The sequence below is a fragment of the Triturus cristatus genome, chromosome 6, assembly GCF_964204655.1.
Source record: "Triturus cristatus chromosome 6, aTriCri1.1, whole genome shotgun sequence".
NCBI lineage: Eukaryota > Metazoa > Chordata > Amphibia > Caudata > Salamandridae > Triturus > Triturus cristatus.
This window is the reverse complement of record NC_140589.1, coordinates 1,377,460,625-1,377,475,349: the sequence shown is the minus strand read 5'-3', so window position 1 is coordinate 1,377,475,349 and position 14,725 is coordinate 1,377,460,625. Positions and strand designations below refer to the sequence as shown.

Sequence of the window (14,725 nt, the reverse complement as noted above, 5' to 3'; positions counted from 1 at the left end):
TCGCTTTCTCTCCTCTCGTCTGTCACTTTTATCTCCTCTCCTCCTGTCTGTCGCTTCTCACTCTCTCTCCCCTACATCCTCTCGTCTGTCACTTTCTCTCCTCCTGTATGTCGCCCCTCCTTCTCTCTTCCTTTCACCCTCTCATCTGTTGCTTTCTCTCCTCCTGTCTGTCATCCCTCACACTCTCTCCCCTACATCCTCTCGTCTGGCAAGGATCCAAATACACTGACATTCAATAAATGTGCGGTGGTGCAACTTAAAATAATCCATACAACATGAAAACTTTAAAAGAATCTAAAATTCCTCTACAAAGCACCTAGGATTAGGAGCCTAGGCAATAACAATGACTGTAGTGAAGATTAGCAAAACAAAGAGGATTTAGACACCCAATAAAAGTTGACAGAGATTACAGGTCTTCAATGAGATGCAGATTTGTACATTGTTTGCAAAGAAAAAACACTTTTTTAGATTTCATGGACAAAGCTGTTCTGTGTTTAACAGGTTTTGTCATTTAAAAGGGAAGGAAAGGGCAGGACCTGTGATGCTGAGCCTGGCTCAACTTTAGTTCGCTATTCCCAAGAGACCAGAGCCAGCCATCTGGCCAGAGGCAGGCATGAAGCTTGCTTGGCTCACAAAGAATAAGCTGCTGTGGTCGTTTATCTGCTGCTACCAGAGCGAAGGGGACATCGGGTGACATATGGGAATAAAGAGGAGACCAGATAAAGAAACAAGCATTGGCATAGCCAATAGGTCTTGCCTTTGGGACCTTATAAGTATTTAGTTATGCAGCACAATATTCTTACTGCAACATCATTAACTGTTGCATGGCTAAACACTTAGATGGTCCCAAAGGTGAGACCTATTGGCCAGGCCAATGCTTGTTTAAAGCATTTTAACCAAGGCGCTTAACGAGTGCCTGATTCTATTTTCAAATAATTAGCTTGAATCATAAAATTATTACCTCGAGCAAAATAAACACTTTTCCTTAAACAGTCACCATGCGCGCCGCAGGATCCCGTGATATTTGAGTCTAAAGCACAAGCAAAGGCCAGAACTATAAAATCTGAACTAGTTTTCACACCAAGAACTTCTCTTTAAAATTGAGTGTCAGCGTGAAATAAGTAAAAAGCAAAAAAAAAATTATTGAAGGGGACACCCAGATTTGAACCAGGGACCTCTTGATCTGCAGTCAAATGCTCTACCACTGAGCTATATCCCCACACAAAAAACTGACAGTTAGTTGACTATGTCACCAAGCTGTGGAAGATGTGGAGCTCTTACTTAAAAATGCTCTTAAATATTGCTCCTGTCTGTCATCCCTTTGGTGTGCCTGACCTATATTTACCCGTCCTTCTCACGATTTCATCACTAAGCTATAAAGCAGGGCTTCAAGGCACACCCTGAATATGATTACATTTCAACTTCTGAATGTGGACTGAAAGCCTTGCTACATTGTGTTTTTTAGGCCGATCACCTAGGCCAGCGCGCATGCGCTGCAAGGCGAGCTATCTAGTAAGGGCTTTTCAACTCGCACCACACGCTTGTGCATGTGCTTTTCTTTTCATCACACCTATTGGCCTTTGCATGCGTCTTTCTAAGAAAGACAGCACGCAATTGGCCAAAGGCGGGTGCATGTCCCGCCTTCTCTCTGCCCTGGCCTAGGGAGCTCGGGAGCGAGCAGCAGCGCCATCTGTTTCCAATTATCTTAATTGGAAACAGATGGTGGTTGCGCTGGCCCGGGAGCAAATTCCTTTTAGCAAGCGCGCGCGCACCACTCCCAGGCTTGTTTTTCTACAGGGATGGATCCTTTAGATCGAAGAGCACTCACTCTTTGCCTGCTTTTAGTCATCAGTGCCTTGTTAAAATTTTTATGAAATTCATTATTTGAAGGTTAAAAAGTTATTATAGTATGGTTTTTTTTTTCTTCTCCCCCCTCCCTTCAACCCACACACGCTAGCGGCGGATGCTGTATTCGTAGTTTCGGTCTAGAAAGATAGTATAAAGTGTTTTCCGCCCACTCTGAACAATAAAGCACCTTTTTATGCATTGTCTAATGTAAATATTTTCTAAGACTGATGTAGCCCTGTTATTGAGTTCATCACTAAAATAAACCCTGATGCCCCAAATGATTATTTCTAAGAATAGAGGTATAATTTGTTGGAGAGACGGCGTGTTTGCGCAATGGTACTGTTTTCTCCCATGGTGGAAAAGGCGCTGTAGGGTCTTAGACAGTTTATGCCCTACTTCCTCTATAGGATATGTGAACCTGGTGATTTGCTTCTATCACCCACCTGTTGCCTTGTGATGGGCGGGATTGACCTACTTTTGATGCTCACTTTAAGTTCTGGTAAGTGCCACTCGCTGTGGGTAGCTATCCGAGTGATACTAATTATGGACCGGGCAATTATCCCCTCTCCTAATGAGAAGTGAACCTTGAGCGAAATTAAGAGGTCGGTGTTGGTAACTGTTGTACACCTCGGCCCCACGGGTACGCGCTGGGGAGGAGCGCGTGGCATCGAGCCTCCCGGTTCGCTGTAGAGTTGAGTTCACCTGATCCGAGCACCTGCAGCGTCTGCTAGTGAGATCGGAGTAACCGGAGCTGCCCAGGATCACAGGGCCACAGTCATGCAAAGCCGCTTCATTCAACTGCTCTTTGGTCTTTCGGCTGCGACTGTGGCCTTGAGTGTTGCCAAGCACGCGTCACCTGTTAAGTGTTACCTGATGTGTTAAGTGGTTTGGTGTTGGGTTGCGAGTTCCAGGTGCTTTGTATCACTCTTGCTTTTTCTTTGTGCCTGCTTCTCTTTGTCCCGCTCTTCCGCCTTTGATCTGTTGGGCTAAAAACGTTTAACCATCACTTTTTATTATAACTTTTCAACATGATGCACAGCTGACACAATGCTCTACAACATAGCCAAAAGTTCTGGCTAAACACATAAGGTCCCAAAGGCGAGACCTATTGGCTATGCCAATGCTTGTTAAATTGTGTGTTTGTAAATGCCACTTTCACAGAAAGTATAAAAGCTACAATTGGTTCTGTCCGACAGAACCAATTGTAGCTTTTACACAGATACCCAGGTTCTGAGGGACAAAGGGTTACCCCATTGTGACTATACTTTTAGAAAGTAGGCTTTTCTTGTTTAACAATTCTGTGTGCCTCTGCCTGTTTGTGTATTGACTGTCTGGTTTTGGAGTGACAGGGGCTAGGGATGTACATTCACTGTAGATAGACAGAAGGGAGGTTGAGGTGTGGCCTGCCTTTCCTGGGTGACTCATAGCTAAGCTGAATCGACCTTAGCTGCATTTAGATTGGTGGGAGGAGTTTCCCTTGCACCTGCATAGGCTGTGTCTCCTCTGCACAATGCTGTCTCCACCTCCTGGGGTCATACTCCACCAGGGAGGGCGGAACTAGTTTGTACTGGGCTCAGAGACCCTTGCCACAAAGAGAACAAAGAGAAAATGTGGTATAAGTATTGGACTTAAACCCCAGAGAATTAGATCACTTCTGGATTTAAGAGGAACCTTTGCCAAGGAGACGAGGCAGAGAGCTATGAGGAGTACTGCTCCTTTGCTACATGCTTTGCTGGGTTGGCCTGCAGTTGCTGCTTCTGCCAAGGAAAGGACAAAGACTGGAACTTTGCTGTGAACCTGCTTGAAGAAGAATCTCCAAGGGATTGTGTATGCTGGCCTCCTGTTCTGAAGTCTCAGGGACACAAAGACTTCACCTGCAACCTACTGACCAGCACCAGGACTCCACTGTGGACTCCTGTATTCAAAAGGGCACCAATTCCAGTTCCTGGGCCCTTAGAATTGTGTGGTCGGTGCTGCAAAGCAAGAACAACAACTCCAATGCTTTCATCGATGCAGCCAGTGACACCGGGACCTGCACCGAGGTTGGGGGCACCACTCGTGAAGTGCATGACGCACTGCCCCACCTGCCTGCAGCTCCGATGCCCTTCGACACCTGCCGACACCTGCAGTTATCAGCCTTCCAGATGCCAGTGCTAGCCCCAATGCCATCACCGCCAGCACCAGCATCCCGTTACATTGAGCCGATAACATACGAGGGTGACTTCACAAACTCTTTGACCATGCATTGCCTCACCATTACCAATTTCTGACTTGTCTGTGCTCAACTGCAGGCAGTTGTTCTTCATTCAGCTAGCGATGTTTGTTATGCACCTGTGGAAGTTGGTTTTGGTGGTAGTGGGGTCGTCGGTGAGTGAAAGGATGAATTGGGTGTTAGCTGCATTGGAAATTATATTTGGGATCTGACGATGTTGGCCAGCAGGGTAATATATGCATTGAAGAGCGTAGGGCAGAGGGATGAACCTTGGGGAACACCGCAGGTAATCTCCTTGGGTTCATAGACAAAACGTGGGAGGTGGATCTTCTGGGTTCTTCTGGTGAGGAAGGAGGTGATCCATCTGAGCGCATCCCCATGGTTGCCAATGTGGTAGAGTCTTTCGATCTACGTGTGGTAGGATACGGTGTCGAAGGCTGCTGAGATTTTGAGAAGGATAAAAATGTATGTTTCTCCTCAGTCGAGGATGGTGTGGATGTTGTCGGTGGATGCGATCAGGGCAGTTTAGGTACTGTGATTGCTTGAAAAGCTGGGTTAGGAGGTGTGTGGTAGCTGGTTCTGCACCAGGTGTGTCATGAATTGATTGTTGATAATCTTTTCCAGTACCTATGCTTGGAATGGGAGCAAGGAGATTGGTCGTTTGTTTTTGAGTTCGCTGAGAGTGAGTGGATCTTTTTTTGGATTAGTGGTCTGACTTCAGCGTGTTTCCAGGCATCAGGAAATGTTGCAGTGGTGATGGAGGTGTTGAGTAGGTTGGTGAGTTCCTGGATGATCCTTTGGTTTCCGAGGTTGAAGATGTGGTGAGAGCATGGGTCTGTGGGAGCTCCTGAGAGGATGGATTTCATGGTAGAGGTGGTGTTCTGAGGGGAGAGGATGTTCTAGGTGGTCAGTGTGTGTCATCTTTCCCAATCTATCTCTCTCTTTTAAACTCTTTCTCCCTCTTTCTGTCTCACTCCTTTCCACTTTTCTCACTGTCTCAAAATAATGCAAAAAAAAGAGAAGTCATGACAAGCCAGACAGATGGTGTCAGTATAACCAAATTGAGTGCACTAAATATATAGAAAAGCATTCAAGTCGTTCTAGTTTCTGTTCTCTTTATGGGTATTGCTGTTTTCCATGCCATTTACTCTCTAGTGACATGAATCACAGTTTATTTCTCAAATAAAACACCTATAAAACAGTTGATTTTCAATTAAAACTATATTCTACAGTAAACTAATCCATATTACCAATTATATACATTTCCTCAATTCATTGTAGCTTCATGAACAAAGTTATCAACACCCTAAATAATGTGTATACTTTTTCCTTTAATAAAATTAGTAACACTATTAGCAATTTGTAACTTCAGCAGAATGTATAGAAATTATTGTCTTTGGATCAGTAAATACAGGAGGTGTAGCAGAAGAAAGTGCACCAAATTTTCAAAAACTCCCATACAGCAGTCAAACAACGGGCCAATAAACCATTTGCTTTCCCTATGATTGCAAATTCTTATAGCAAAGGGTGGATATATCTGAAGTTTCAGAAAACTCTTTCTTCTTTCTGAAGTGCTATCTAAATGTCTGATGGCACTTCAGAATCTCGTCATACCTTAGATGAATTGAAGTAGGTATTTGTTAGTAGTTCAGATGCATTCAGCCTGCTTTGACATGAATGCGTATTGGAATGGTACACCTATTGTTGACATGGTGCGTATGCTCTTGCTCACGGTCTGGTTCGTTCACTCCACTTTCTAGCTCTGCACTTACCTTTATTGTGCACCAGCTTTTGTATCAAAATTCTGTTTTCTGAATTCAGAATTCTGTAAATGTTTCTTTTTAAGCAACCATGTACATTGTGTACAAAGAATAACAATAGAAGTGTATGTAAGGTGCCTACCTGATGCAGGTGAATACTTCCAACAGTAACGTGATCAGGATAGGCCTAGCAGAAACACTGCCATTTACATGCTCACGTTTCTTAAGTTGCCTTCTCTTTTACACACAATGACTTTTGACATACTTTTGTTTTGCGTGTCAATGCAGGAAAACATTCTCTGAATCTGTATTGCTTACATTTCTACTTCATGGGTACATTATCACTACACCTTGAACATTTAGTACGAGGGATAAAGTTCACTGTGCAAATGTCTTATTTGTTATTTGTCCAGTTGACGACCTCACTGTCCAAGTCGAATAAACAACTGTGGCCTAAACAAGGGTTGCAACATGGCCACATGGCTTCTATTGTTATAAGTGCACAAACACGTTCTTGTTTAGGCAGAGGAGCCCTCAGTTAACACCACGGTGTTACTACATGCTTAAAATGTCAGCTCAGCTGATTCATGTGTACGAACACGAGGAATGTCCAGCTCTACACCAAGATGGACAGCATGATGACACTTACCCACAGGTAATGGGGAGTTGACCCAGCAGGGATTTGGCAGATGACCCACCCTAGGCAGAGACAAGGTTGGGAGCGCTTGTTAGGAGGACACACATACCCAGTACTTATATGCCTGCATATGTACACTGTCAGCACAATCATGGAAATGTGTATTCTTTTCACTGTTCTTGTAAAGCTATTTACACTACTTTGTTTCATTTTACTCCTAATCACAGCACACACATTTTATGCAAGAATCACAAGGCCACTATACATATTGTAAAGCCTTGCTGAGTATTTGTTGTTTACTTCGTTGGATATGCATGAGAATCCAAACGAAAAGGTTATAGATCTGTTACCACGATTTCCTTTGGGGGATCATGGTTGTCATGTTTTGAGGTTGCACACACATTTGTTACCTTGTAAGGTTAGGGGTTAGGATGGTGCACTGTCAGCTAGAAAGACAATAGGCCAACATCTATTGAGTGGGTGCAGAGAATCAGACTTGCATCATCCCAACCCAAAAACAGCACAGTTTGGCACAAGCCGTATGACACAACATCCCATCTCTGTTGTTGAGATAATTATAACAATAATGCCAGCACCAAAGCACACAGCGTCAAAAAGAACAGGTTTTGAACTTGGTCAGAGTAGTAAATAATATACAAAAAACATAATTAAGACATCACATACTGACAATAAAACATATACAAAGAACATTTTTCACACACATGCATAGCAATATATTTAGACATAATACAAACTGTTAAATAATAACACAAGCATAACTTAACAATACTTGACAATAAGTCTAAAATAAAACACAGAACATAAACACATTACACAATAGTTATGATATGTAATGGGCCAACATGGCCTCATGTGCCAAAAAAGGGGAACCCAGCTATGTGACACCGGTGAAATTGCTTGCATTGTTTAGCACGTATTTCTTACAGAATAAAAAAGGAGAATACACTTCTGTAGCATCTTTCAAATACAGTGCTTGAATGTTTCATAGTTGGTAACTAAATCCCCTGTTGCCATATTATGTATTCAGTTCCTGCCTATTGTACTTAACCTTAGAAAGGCCGCCTATGTTATACCTCCTTACCCCCAATTAGAATTCAAGTGAAACATATCTCAAATTTATTAAAGTTCTTTATACCCCTGATGCGTAGAGGTTTATTTTGAAATCAAACCAATCGATTTATAGATTTTGTTGGATAAGTATTAATATCAGATAGACTTCATAGCTCTGGATAGAATCCATCCAGGCAACATCTAGGGCCTGTCAGATAATATTCTGTGAAGAGCCTCTCCAAGATGATACCTAAAAGGTTACATTGATATTAATCAGATCACAAATATGAGCCATCAGTTGCCAATGAATGTCATACTAAATATCAAAGGGGTTATACATGTATAGAACACAATATCCCTATTCCATCTCTGAGAGAAACCTCATATGTCAGCCCAAACTATACTCATCTCCAAGTCACTCATTGATAAAGACCCATCAACCCTATTCAAAACAGAAAGGGTCTCCTAACTGCAACATCTTCATTGGGTCACACAATCCTATTGTGCAAAACAAGCAATGTGCATAAATAGTCATTTATAATGAGCCTAATTGACTCAAGCCGCAGAGTAACATGAAAAGTTTGTGAACACTTAACCCTCCAGGCTTCACACATCATTTACGGTAAGGCTAATCGACTCGAGCTGCATAGGACCATAAAATAACTGTGAATGCTTAACTCTCCCAATTTCACACATCTTGTATCCTGGGTAGTCAAACATTTATTGGAATGCAAAGAGGCTGAAGCACAGATCTGTCACTCTAACCCATCCACCCCAGTACCAATGGATTATTTGTTTCATGGTTTCTTCTTAACGTACTCAATTATTTAATCGGAATAAACTGTTTATATATAAACAGTTTAATAGAAACAATTTTGAACCATAAGTACCTGCAGATCGAAGGACTTATTAATAAGTTGTTTAATAGAAACATTTTTGATTTGTGCAATGCAATTGCCCGCGGTTTGAAGGACTTGGGCTGCAGTAACAAATCCCTGCTTAATGGTCCCATCCAACTGAGGGCTACACATTGTTGTGTCAAGGGTAACACACTATATAAAATGCTGTCTGGAATGTAAAGTAGCATACAGCCAGAATAAATGTATTCTGAAACACATATGTGACCTCTGTGGACTACTATATTTATGGGTGCACCATTCCACTCATTATTTAACTCAATTTCTGCTGGACAGTGGTACCGAATGACGGCAGGTACCGGAAAAGATGTGCACTGGGCCATAATTTGTTGGAAGTTTGTGTGAGGTGCGGTCACTGCAGTCCCCCTTTGGTGTCTTTTGGTTACTTAAGCATCTAAAAGAACATGTATGTAGGCCCTTGACACTTTTTGGCCTAAGAAGATGAAACCTTACTTAAACACCCAAGAAGGACTTCACAAGATCCAGGGATACAGTAAACCAAGAGGAGAGCATGTTTAACTGCTCTTTTATACCACACCTGTGCAGTAAGTTCACATTTTCACCAGGAATCTAGGTCTTGCCCTTCTGGTGCAACTAATCATAAACATTAAACAATGCATTACAGGTCCACTGCCCAATATTAAAAATAAATCATTTATGACAGGGCTTCCTTTAAAGCTGCACTTGGTGATACAGTACTTAACATTTAGTTTAAAATGCTACACATGTCCTTTTCTGTATGGGTGAATAAACTCATCAGGGGTAATTTTGATTTTTAATGGGAAAAATATGTTTGTAATAGCTGTCTCTACCTGGGACAAACCCTTGCACTTGTTGTCTTTCTTCAACCATACGTTTGAACTCCAACCTGGTCTGGGCTTAAATTGCTACCTTAGATTTTATGTTCTCATGTATAAATCGATAATCATCCCTTTGTGTGCACTTCAGTCACTAACAGGAATCAGGCCAGAAACAGGTTAGAAAACTGCACCCAAGGACCCTGTTTTATGGAAAGTATACCTAATTAGTATTATTGTTTACAACTAACAGCATCTGCCTTACTGTATGTTGCTTCTAAAGTGAACAGCAAAGATGTTCATCTCTCACAAGCGTCGTGCCACCCCTCTTGTGCTGTCTAGCCAAGCAGAGGACTACAATAGAGACGTAAATGTAAGTCTATTAAGATAATCTTTACCATTCCTCAAAGTATTTTAAAATTGTGGGTTGCAAGTGATTCGTGAAATCCTGAACAAATGTAACTTTAATGAGACAAAAAAATGTGGTACTTATTTGACAATATATTACTTCTGAATATTTGTTCTAATGTCATCTGCTGCTATTCTTAGAGGGTAACGGTCCACTGTATGTCACACAACTATCTTCACCCAAGAAACCACTTGAGACTGAGTAGGCACGAATTCTTTGGACTTGCTTCTAGAAGACCATATCAGCGATCTCCAAGCTCACATGGATGCCTCACTACCTGGGATTTCTTTTGAAGTATAAGGAGAGGGATAACATAGATCATAGGGACACAAACCTCTTGTCAAAGTCTGACTACCTGACTCATCTGAATCATGGCTATACTGGAAATGAAATGTGAAACTTTAATGGCCTCAGCTTTGAAGAGATTGCACACCCATGCCCTTCTACGCAAACTTCATATCAAACAAATCATTTAAAATCTTTCAGGACTGGTGTCCCCCTGTTCTCCAGATCCTGTTCCAGCATAGCTTAAAAGAATAAAGAGGTGTTGACTCCAGGCTCGATGGTCTGATTTTACTAATATATAAGAAGTTGAACAAAGACCAAGTTTGCTAGCCCATCAGTCCCACAGAGGTGGATGAGAGGGTTTACAAAGAAATAATGCTTGTAGAATTATAGGAATTACTATTTGAGAGGAAGAGTCCATTCACAAATGCCTTTCAAATTGGCTAGGGATCAGAGATTCCCGTAGAAGACCAAGCCTTTATCATGCACTACCTCAAAATCCAACATTCAGTTCATATAAGATATCAAATATTTGAACAATTTCTGTATTTAACCTAATCAAAAGAACAACTCTATTACACACATTTCCCAAGAAATCAACCAGTTTCCACCTACCAACTATCCTGTGCTCAAATGCCACTGTGAAAGTAACACTTGACACACAGGTCCCGATTTAGAAACTGCATTTTGTAGTACGTAAAGTATTACTACAGTGGTATGACTTACCTCAAAAATCAGTTTACAAACCTATGAGTGTAAAGCTCCACCTCCTCCTATCCTAGGGGCATATCAACAAGCAGGCGATAAAAAATTATCGCCGCTTTTGCGGCCGTTTTCGGCTGAAAAGCGGCGATAATTTTATCGCCTAATCAGCAAGGTCACGCTAACGCGTGAAACCTTGCTTTAGCGTCAGGATTTCTAACGCCCAGCTTTGCATCTCTAATGAGATGCAAAGTGGGCGTTTCTGACCTGGCATGACAGGAGAAATGTCGCTAAGCGACATTTCTCCTATCAGCAAGCCTAACGCTATGAAGCATAGCGTCAGGAAAAGTAGCGATAACACCTGTTATCGCTACTTTCCTAACACCTGCTTCAGGACTGACTTAGCCATGAAATCCTATGGAAGGAGGATATCATGGCTAAGTTTGTGATTCCCTATCAACAAGCTAACGTGAGATTATCGCTGGGTTTCCAGCGATAATCTCACGTTAGCCAGTTAGCGCCAGGATTTTTATCGCTGAGGAGATAAGCGTTGCTAATAGCACGCTATCTCAGCGATAAAAATCGGCGCTAGCGGGCGATAATCATCCTGGCGCTAAGTGTGCTCAGCGATAATTATTGCCGGTTGTTGTTGATATGCCCCCTAATTTTCTGTGGGGAAATTCTCATATGTGTAAGATTAATACTTAGTAATTAATGTGGGAGGGGCAGGGAGTGTGGCAGGATAAAAAAATTAATAATTACTCCTAAATGTTGGGGTTAAGGGAGTAGTTAAGGAGGGTTGACGTTACCCACTAAAGAGTAGGGCCATTGCTGTTCACAAACAACACTTCTAAAGATACTAAAACCAAACAGGATGCAAAACAGTAGTAAATGTACTCCAGCTCAAAGCTGGAGTAAATCCACTACCACACATGGCCAACCACTGGGACTGCAACCCCCTCCAACAGAAAATAATGAAGCTACTGACTTGAATTAAAAACCATATATGAAATAATATTAAATGCAGTTATTCAAACTAGTTAAAATATACATAATTTGTATTTAATGTTAAAAATAATATCGAAAAAGCAAACATATTTATCATTTTATAATAAAATATTTATTATCCTTTTTTAAATTTGAAGCTAATATAATATTGATTTTGATTAAAATATAATTAAACTACTTTTCTTTAATTCTTTGCATCAATTTTAATAATTTGTAATGCATAATAAAAGCATATTTTACTTTAGGTAGGGTTTTAACTCAAAATTAACTGAATGGTGCTGTAGCATTTTGCATTTTGTTATATATTTAAAATACAAATATGAAATGTATTTAAATTCATATTTAACATAAATATTTTTTCCATTCCTTTTAATTTTAATACCCTTTTTACTTTCTATAGTTTTCATTATAGGTAGATCTCTCTATGACAATATTTAACCTAAAATTATTTTATACCATTTTTTCCAATTTAATAAAACTTTGTACTTTTCCCTATTTGTTACTTTAGGGAGAATACAGAGAAAACAATTCTATACTTCAGCATTCTTATAGATATAGCATGTAGAATTAAGAATGGATTTCACATACTAAGAAAAGATTATGACTTTTATTTGAAAACCAGAGGTAAGTGCCTACATTGATGAAGAAGTCCTTGCTGACCATCTCTTGCAACAGCCCTAACAGTACATTTTTCAACACAAACTAACCTCTTTATTCTAAGATCTCACAAGTTGTACATGAGGCCATAAAGCCCAGCTCAGTCTGAGGCTGTTAACCCTCCATCATGGAGAGGAAAAATTATGAAACAGCCACGGAAATGAAAATGGGGAGCCACCTACTGCATTTGCCAACCTCCATTTGCAAAGTAGCAAGCAAAAGACACCTTCAGCTTCCTGGGGGTTATTAGCCTTTCTTAATGCCCGGTTTAACCACGATTCTCAGTATTTATCTGTTTTCATTATTTATATAATAATTTTTGCAAGTCACCATTTTTCCTTTTGACAATTTACTTTGTTGCCTAGATTAAAACTGAATGCCGTATCTGTTTTCTGTTTGCTTCCATTGATTTTCCATGAAATCGGAAAATCTATTTTTCTCCATTTTACATTTTATGCTCATTTCTGAATATATATTGTGGTGTGTAGATAAACAATCTCTCTTTGTTTCATGTATTTGAATTTACCTTATACGATATTTCTTTACTCTATTGCTTTCTGAAGAGCTCCGTATCATACTCCTTGATATTCTCTATTAGTAAATACTGACCGTGGTCCTTACTATCAAATGTCCTATCAAATGTCTGGGCAAGGATACTTATATTGAATCTCTGATATGCCCCAAGGCCCTATTACTAGGGTTTTTGGGAGATTAAACATAGTATTTAAATATGTTTTGACACATCCTCCCTATCATCAGAAGGATTTCATACATTGTTGATCATCTTTTTGGATATGTTCCCATTATTACATTTTGGCAATGACTTTGCACATTATCAACCATGGGCCGTTACCACTGGTATTGCTAGGTCAATAGAGATTGAACTCTTTGCTGGGACTGAAAGTCCCAACCTTTGGTCATGTGTAAAAAGAGGTGCTCCGACTCCGGAATTACAAGATGAAGAAACTGTACCTGTAGATGATATGTACATGTTTGGAAGAAGCTAAGAAGTCCAAGGGAAGCCTAGATGACTGGATCTTAGAGCATCCTGGAAAAGGTTGATCAGAAGGCAAAATATGTTTTCAATGAGGGCCAGTGCCTCTATCACAGATATTCCTCTTACACGTCAGCTAAACCTACCAAGAGGGGAATCTGTTTCTGCAGTCCATCGCCACTATGGGAGTTTGTGAGATTATGTAACTATTTTCCCAGTGATGGCACAGTAGGTACCATTGGGAGAGTGCCATCACTCAAAATGGAAAAAACAATCATATATAATGCAATATTTCTGAATATTCTTCCTGTAGCTTGGTCACTGCTCCAAACAGTATGCTGCTTCAGAGGCAGATGTTGTTTCTCGGAGCTCCAGAGTCCCATTTGCTGACATTCAGAGAAGGAAAAGGTTAAAAAAAACTCACATGGTTTTATTAGCGTCCTTAACAGCAGTCCAAAGGTGTACAATGCCATAGTGAGCAGTGCCTTAAAGCACAGTGTCAGGATGGATAATGTTAAAGTGGGTGGAGTTCTGCTGGGCTGCTTTAGGATGTGTGACAGGGTGAACAGTGTGTTATTTCCACAGTCAGGATGATGATGAAGAGTGTTAGTTTGGATGGAAATTGTTATGGCATCATTATCAGAGTCTGCTGTGGTCGATAAAGCAGTGTCCATATGGGCAGTGTTATATGGTGGACTGTGATAGTGCATGAAAATTAAAGTAAAGAGAGACAAGGGCTGTAGTGCCTTGACAGGAACTGTCATAGTGGGTAAGGTTATAGTGGATAATGTTATGTGATACCAGTATTATGATGTGCAGGTTTATTTGGTAAGTATTGTAAGGGCCTAATTACGAGTCTGGCGGTCCACAGACCGCCAAACTCGTGGGGGCGCGGCAGTGGCAGTCTTCCAACTGCCCTATTACAATTAGAGCAGTCGGACCGCCATTGCCCCACCGCAGCCACCAGGGGACCGCCGTTCCCTAGCAGTGTTTCAGCAGTCAGTAGGCAGCAACATGCTTGGCGGGACTGCCGCTGTCCCGCCAAGCAAATTACGAGTTTCCTTTACACCACGGTTGTCATGGAAGTTCCACCGCGATGAAAACTGTGACAGAGAGGAAACAAAAGGGGCCCTACAGGGCTCCCGGTGGATCACACCATGTGGATGCACACAGGGGGGCACAACATGTGCCTCCTTGTGTGCATATACACCAGTTCCTGCACAGCTTGGACTTTCCAGTCCATGCCTTGCAGGAGCAGTTTTTGGCATTCACATTGCAGTGCCCATTTTTAAAGGCATCACCGTGGGAACATAAAAAAAAGCCCGGCAGACACGAGAAATACTCGTCATCTGGCGGGCAGCCCGACCACGAGTTTGGTGGTGTGCCGGTGGGGCGGAGTCGGCGCCGCACAGCCAAATTCGTAATCAG

The 14,725-nt window shown here is 41.3% G+C and overlaps 1 non-coding gene across 1 annotated transcript; it reads right to left on the bottom strand.

The window, feature by feature from the left end:
• Positions 1-1,147: 1,147 nt before the first annotated feature.
• On the bottom strand, positions 1,148-1,219 carry TRNAC-GCA (transfer RNA cysteine (anticodon GCA)). The gene has a single exon. It is a non-coding gene; the product is annotated as a tRNA-Cys (tRNA).
• Between the last annotated feature and the right edge of the window lie 13,506 nt (positions 1,220-14,725).